The sequence below is a fragment of the Procambarus clarkii genome, chromosome 14, assembly GCF_040958095.1.
Source record: "Procambarus clarkii isolate CNS0578487 chromosome 14, FALCON_Pclarkii_2.0, whole genome shotgun sequence".
Taxonomy (NCBI): domain Eukaryota; kingdom Metazoa; phylum Arthropoda; class Malacostraca; order Decapoda; family Cambaridae; genus Procambarus; species Procambarus clarkii.
In genome coordinates this window covers 2,514,289-2,521,788 of record NC_091163.1, presented here as the reverse complement: position 1 = coordinate 2,521,788, position 7,500 = coordinate 2,514,289, and positions in this window count along the sequence as shown.

The following is a 7,500-nucleotide window of genomic DNA, read 5'->3' as shown; positions in this document are numbered from 1 at the left end:
TTATCCAGACCCCCCTTCGCAGTGTTATATAGTCGTCATGACTTGGCGCTTTCTCCCTGACAATTCCCTCCCTAAAGATAAACGAAAGATAACTAGCAATGTATACTAATTTATTGTAAATACACAGATGTTACAGTGATAGAGTTTGTAACACGTTGTCATTATAATTATAAGGTGTTACAGGTTAGCTGTAATTGTTCATGTAAATATCTACACTGAGGTCTGAATTATGCCCTCGTGTGGTTTCTAATATTCTTATGCGCTATACTGCTCACAGGATGAGTATGAGGTGGACAATATACTACTGCTCACAGGATGAGTATGAGGTGGACAATATACTACTGCTCACAGGAGGAGTATGAGGTGGACAATATACTACTGCTCACAGGAGGAGTATGAGGTGGACAATATACTACTGCTCACAGGATGAGTATGAGGTGGACAATATACTACTGCTCACAGGAGTATGAGGTGGGCAATATACGACTGCTCACAGGAGGAGTATGAGGTGGACAATATACTACTGCTCACAGGAGGAGTATGAGGTGGACAATATACTACTGCTCACAGGAGGAGTATGAGGTGGACAATATACTACTGCTCACAGGAGGAGTATGAGGTGGACAATATACTACTGCTCACAGGAGGAGTATGAGGTGGACAATATACTACTGCTCACAGGAGGAGTATGAGGTGGACAATATACTACTGCTCACAGGAGGAGTATGAGGTGGACAATATACTACTGCTCACAGGAGGAGTATGAGGTGGACAATATACTACTGCTCACAGGAGTATGAGGTGGGCAATATACGACTGCTCACAGGAGGAGTATGAGGTGGACAATATACGACTGCTCACAGGATGAGTATGAGGTGGACAATATACTACTGCTCACAGGAGGAGTACCGCCCCATTCCACTGGAATACATCCTCATAACAAAACCACTTTTTCAAAGTGGATAAATCCACTTTAAATCCACTTTTTCTCCCCTTTTAACGTTGAATCAAACGAATGAGGACACACACACACACACACACACACACACACACACACACACACACACACACACACACACACACACACACACACACACACACACACGCACACAGAAGGGAAAAGACTTGGGGGTTGATATCACGCCAGACCTGTCTCCTGCAGCACATATCAAGCGGATAACATCAGCGGCATATGCCAGGCTGGCCAACATACGAACGGCATCCAGAAACTTGTGTAAAGAATCATTCAGAACTTTGTATACCACATATGACAGGCCAATCCTGGAGTATGCAGCCCCAGCATGGAGTCCATATCTAGTCAAGGATAAGACTAAACTGGAAAAAGTTCAAAGGTTTGCCACCAGACTAGTACCCGAGCTGAGAGGTATGAGCTACGAGGAGAGACTACGGGAATTAAACCTCACTTCACTGGAAGACAGAAGAGTTAGGGGGGACATGATCACCACATTCAAGATTCTGAAGGGAATTGATAGGGTAGATAAAGACAGTCTATTTAACACAAGGGGAACACGCACAAGGGGACACAGGTGGAAACTGAGTGCCCAAATGAGCCACAGAGATATTAGAAAGAACTTTTTTAGTGTCAGAGTGGTTGACAAATGGAATGCATTAGGGGGTGATGTGGTGGAGGCTGACTCCATACACAGTTTCAGGTGCAGATATGATAGAGCCCGATAGGCTCAGGAATCTGTACACCTGTTGATTGACGGTTGAGAGGCGGGACCAAAGAGCCAGAGCTCAACCCCCGCAAACACAACTAGGTGAGTACAACTAGGTGAGTACACACACACACACGCACACACACACACATGGAACTTGGAGGGATCAGGATAAGGATTTGGGATGGGACGAGACGGAGAAAAGGTGCCCAACCACTTGGACGGTCGGGGATTGAACGCAGACTTGCATGAAGCGAGACCGTCGCTCAACAATCCAGTCGTAGATTTGTGGTAGATTTGGCAACTTCTCTCTTTGTCTTTGAGTATTTGGGGTGTATTCATGAGACTATTCATCAAGCTCAAGTCATTCAATTTCCATACATGATGAGGTAGAATGAATATTCTGATCCTTCAAAGGTGCTCTGAGTCTCGGGCCGTGTCTGGAACTGTCTCACAGGGAACGTTCTGTCTGACAGGGAACGTTCTGTCTGACAGGGAACGTTCTGTCTGACAGGGAACGTTCTGTCTGACAGGGAACGTTCTGTCTGACAGGGAACGTTCTGTCTGACAGGGAACATTCTGTCTGACAGGGAACGTTCTGTCTCACAGGGAACGATCTGTCTCACAGGGAACGTTCTGTCTCACAGGGAACGTTCTGTCTCACAGGGAACATTCTGTCTCACAGGGAACATTCTGTCTGACAGGGAATGTTCTGTCTCACAGAGAACATTCCGTCCCACAGGGAACACTCCGTCCCACACTGGTGACAGGCCAGGAGCCGATACAAGTGAACGAATAGTATCCAACCACACCTACGGGCTATTCATGCCCGTGCCACCTACATCAACCATTGTGGTATCGAGCGCCGACCCCGCAACAAGTAAGGTCGCCTCGTGACCAACAGAGCCTCGTGTTTGGGAGACAAGCCACAGTAACAAGGGAACAGACGACGCCATAAGACCCAGGAAAGGCGATGGCTAGATTACCCAGCCATAAACGAGGGGGGGAGATAATTGGCTCGGAGTTAACGAGAATGACAACGAACCCTCGTTACCATGGCAGGAGGAACGAGAATAATTATATTGGTGAAATATTTCGTTTCTTAGTGTCTAATGATTGAAGGCAGTTGAACGTTGTTGTTGGGATTGAGTACTACAGATGTTGGAGGTAGCATGTTTGGAGCAGATGCTCTTTTGTTTATGATCTTGTTAATAATATTTCATGTACCTGATAATGTTTTGTTGTTGTTACTGGCGGAGAATAAAAACCATGTGGACGAAGATTGTTTGTCTGACCAAAACCATAACAATGGCGACGAGAATTAAACATCGCTGGCAGAGAGCCTGGGTACGAGACGTGGTGTGAGGATCAAGACAGTGCAGGGTACGTCGTGTGGACGAGTGGACGCTTCGCATATAACACTGGAGTGTGCTACACCGTGGCCATGGCTACCATGTCAATCGAGCCGTTAAACACGGCCAAGATCTCGTTGGACCTGTGGCTCAGCCTGTTGGAAGCAAACTTTCAGTACCGGGAGATTAAGGAGGACGCCAACAAGAAAGCGGTACTCTTAGTTTCACTGGGTTCTGAAGCATATAGTGTTCTCGGAAATTTGTGTGCACCTGAGCTACCGCACACGAAGATCTATGTAGACTTGATTGCTTTGCTTAAACGTCAGTATGTGGTGAAACCATCATATCACAGGAGTTTGATGGATTTCCAGAAGAGGACGAAAAAGCAGCAGGAATCCGTACAGGATTTATTTGCGGAATTGAAGGCTTTGGCTGACCACTGCAACTTCGGAGCACAGTTGGACGGCAGGGTTAGGGACCAGTTGTTCATGGCAGTGGAAAAGGAGAATTATTTCCCTAACCTGGTGGCAGAAAATTTGGATCTACAATCGATGACTTCATGGACGGTGCTCGAGAAGATATTGAACCTGGAAAGGGCTTTTGGAAGTAAGACTTCTACTCAGGAAATTATGGTCGTACAGAGCCAGACCAGATGTACACACTGTGGATACAAGCACATAAGTAGTAAGTGCAAGTTTCGTCCATATATATGCAACTTTTGTAACAAGGTGGGACACTTGCAGAGAGTGTGTAGGGAATATCTGAACAGGAACAACAAGGCCTGGGAGAGGAGACGACCAGGGAATGCAGGAAGAAGAGGTAGTGGTACTGTGGTCAAGGCAGTAGAGGAAGGTAACCAGTCTGAAGAAGCTGCAGCTGAGGAAAACCGACTATATTCGGTGAAAGAAAAGGTATGTTCAGTGAAGTCGCAAGTGGTGAATTTTGTAATTAATGGGAAGTTAGTTCCCTTGGAACTGGACACTGGTGCTGCAGTGTCAACATTGTCTAGAGATTGGGCAGATACCTTGCAATTGAATGTAAAACCAGGTAAAAAATCTTTAAGTGCTTATGATAATGTACCGATTAAGGTCTATGGCAAGGTGTCGGCAAAAGTAGGTTATAATGGAAATGAAATTAACCAGGGTTTTTATGTAGTGGATTCACATAATCCTAGCCTATGTGGTAAAGATCTCATGGAAAAAGTGGGAATTTTCTTGGCGGGCCTAGATGAATTGTCAATAGTTAAAACAATTAAAAGTGCCGAACAAATGTTAGACAAATATTCAGTGGAGGCAGATAAGCCAATTAATAGCATGGTGGCAAAAATTCACCTGAAAAGTGGGGCTTCACCTAAATTTTTCAAGGCAAGAACAGTGCCGTTTCATTACAAGCAATTGGTAGAATCAGCCCTGGAAAAGCTTGTGGCAGAAGGCATCTTAGAGCCAATTACACATAGTGAGTGGGCAGCCCCAATTGTACCAGTGTTGAAGGCAGATCGGAAATCCTTGAGAATCTGTGCAGACTTCAAGGAACTGAACAACTGCATACACTGTGAGAAGTACCCTTTACCTAAGATAGATGAGTTGTTGTCAGGGGTCTGCAAGGGAGCAATTTTTTCTAAGATTGACCTGAAAGATGCTTACTTGGAAATTCCTGTAGAGGAGGAGAGCCAGAAATTTTTAGTGATTAATACCCACAAGGGGTTATTTAAGTATAAAAGACTTTCTTTTGGACTCTCCTCGTCACCAGCAATTTTTCAGAGATTCATGTCCCAGTTGTTAGTTAACATTGAAGGTGTGGCTAGTTTTTTAGATGACATTATTGTATGTGGGGAGAATGAGGAAGTGCATGATGCTAGATTAGAACAAGTTTTGAATCTTTTGCAAAAGCACAATGTGAAGATTAATAAGGAAAAAACAACGTTGAAGACCAAGGCCATTGAATATCTGGGGTACCATATTTCAGGTAAGGGCTTTACTCCTTCTCACAAAAATGTAGCTGCTATAATAGATGCCCCAGCCCCAACATCAGTTGGGGAAGTACAGTCTTTTGTTGGGATGGTTACATATTTTTGTAAGTTCGTGAAGAACTTTTCAACAAAATTAGCACCCTTGTATGAATTGTTGAAAAAAGGGGCTAGATTTAAGTGGGCAGCAAGAGAGGAAAGTGCATTCAGGAATATTAAGCAGGAATTGATCAATTCTCCAGTGCTCACTAATTTTACAGGTAGACTCCCGTTAAAACTGGAGGTAGATGCTTCCCCAGTAGGAGTGGGGTGTGTATTATTACAGGAAGTAGATGGTCAGGATAAAGTAGTATATTTTGCTAGCAAGAAATTATCTCCTGCAGAACAGAATTATTCTCAGTTAGATAAAGAAGCCTTAGCTTTGGTATATGCTGTAAGAAAACTGAGGTATTTTCTGCTGGGGAGGAAATTTCTTGCTAGAACAGATCATAAACCCCTGCTAGGATTGTTTGGCAGAGATAAGTAGATTCCAGTTAATGCCAATGCTAGAATTCAAAGATGGGCATTACTACTCTCACAGTTTGAGTATGATTTAGAGTTTAAGCCAGGCAAGGATAATGTAGCAGCTGATGCATTAAGTAGATTGCCTGTGACAGAAGAATTAAATTCCAGTATTCCAGTGGAGTATGTTAACCTGGTGGAATCTATATCTTTTGAGGATATTTCATTCCAGACTATTAGGAAGGCAACTGGTAGAGATCCTAAATTAAGTCTGTTGTTGAAAAATGTCAAATATGGTTGGAATGATAATTTGTTATTGTCAGAGTATGGTGCAGTGAAGGCTGACCTTAGTATTCACCAGGATGTACTCTTGTGTAGGAATAGAGTGGTGGTGCCTGGGGAACTGAGATGTAAGATTTTGGAACAGCTGCATGTAGGCCATAATGGCATAAATGCTATGAAAGCAGAAGCTAGAAGTTGGGTTTGGTAGCCAAAAATAGACAAGGATATTGCTGAGGTAACAAAAAATTGTCATATTTGCTTTAAGAATTATCAGAAACCCCAGGCCCCAGTACTTTCTTGGCCATGCACTGGAAAACCCTGGTCTAGACTTCATGTAGATTATGCGGGACCTATGGATAATAAATAATACCTAGTGGTGGTGGATTCATACACCAAAATTCTGGATGTGCATGTGTGTAATTCCACCACATCATCTGTAACTTGTGAATTACTAAGGAAAACATTTTGTAATTTTGGATTGCCAGACATAATTGTCTCAGACAATGCTCCTTATTTTGTTTCTGTGGAAATGGAGGATTTTTTCAGGAAAAATGGTATTAAACATGTAACACCTGTCCCCTATAATCCTTCTTCAAATGGTCTAGCAGAGAGAGCAGTGAGATCCTTGAAAGAAGGGTTAAAGCGGTTTACGGAAGGTACTATTAATACAAGACTTTGTAGATTTTTATATAATCAAAGGAAAACTGTTCATTCTACTACTGGTAAATCTCCTTCTGAATTACTGTTTAATAGGTACTTTAAAGTGCACATGGAAGCAGTAAAGACAGATCCCAATAAAGAGAAATCGGTAACTAGCTTGGCCAGTCAGTTGGCTCAGGGAGAGGAATTGTTGTTTAATGAGGGGGATGCCGTATATGCAAGGAATTTTGGAAGTGGAAAGCCCTGGGTGGAAGGAAAAATTAGGGAGGTCCTGGGCCGCAGGAACTTCACTGTGCAAGTGCAGAGTTTTGGGAACATTAATTGGAAAAGGCATGCCGATCAGCTCATGCCAAGGTTCACAGGGAATTTTGAAGACCCTTCAGGTGGGGGGGGGGCAACTAGTGATATCCATCCTAATAATGAAGGGATAGCAGCGCCTGCAGGAGACCGGGAGGCAGAGCAAGGGGCAGCAGAGGGTAATGGGGATACAGTTAACCCTATGGACTCTACAAGGAGTAATTCAGAAGAATGTTTCCCAGAAGTAACAGGTCAGGACTCCCAGTTGAGAAAATCAGGAAGAGTCATACGACCGCCTGATAGACTTAACCTGTAGGGATATAGTTTATTTAAAAGGGGAGGAATGTTGGGATTGAGTACTACAGATGTTGGAGGTAGCATGTTTGGAGCAGATGCTCTTTTGTTTATGATCTTGTTAATAATATTTCATGTACCTGATAATGTTTTGTTGTTGTTACTGGCGGAGAATAAAAACCATGTGGACGAAGATTGTTTGTCTGACCAAAACCATAACAGTTGTAGTGATTAGTAGAGAGAGAGTTAAGGGGGAGGGGGAGAAGGAGGTAATTGGGGGACTCGATTGATCAGCCACCACTTGTGTACTCGATAGATCAATCAACAAACGGGTTAACAACCAACACTTACGAGCATCATGCAAATTGTTGAGGGAGGATGATTGACAATCAACCCGATGATCTCTCTCTCTCTCTCTCTCTCTCTCTCTCTCTCTCTCTCTCTCTCTCTCTCTCTCTCTCTCTCTCTC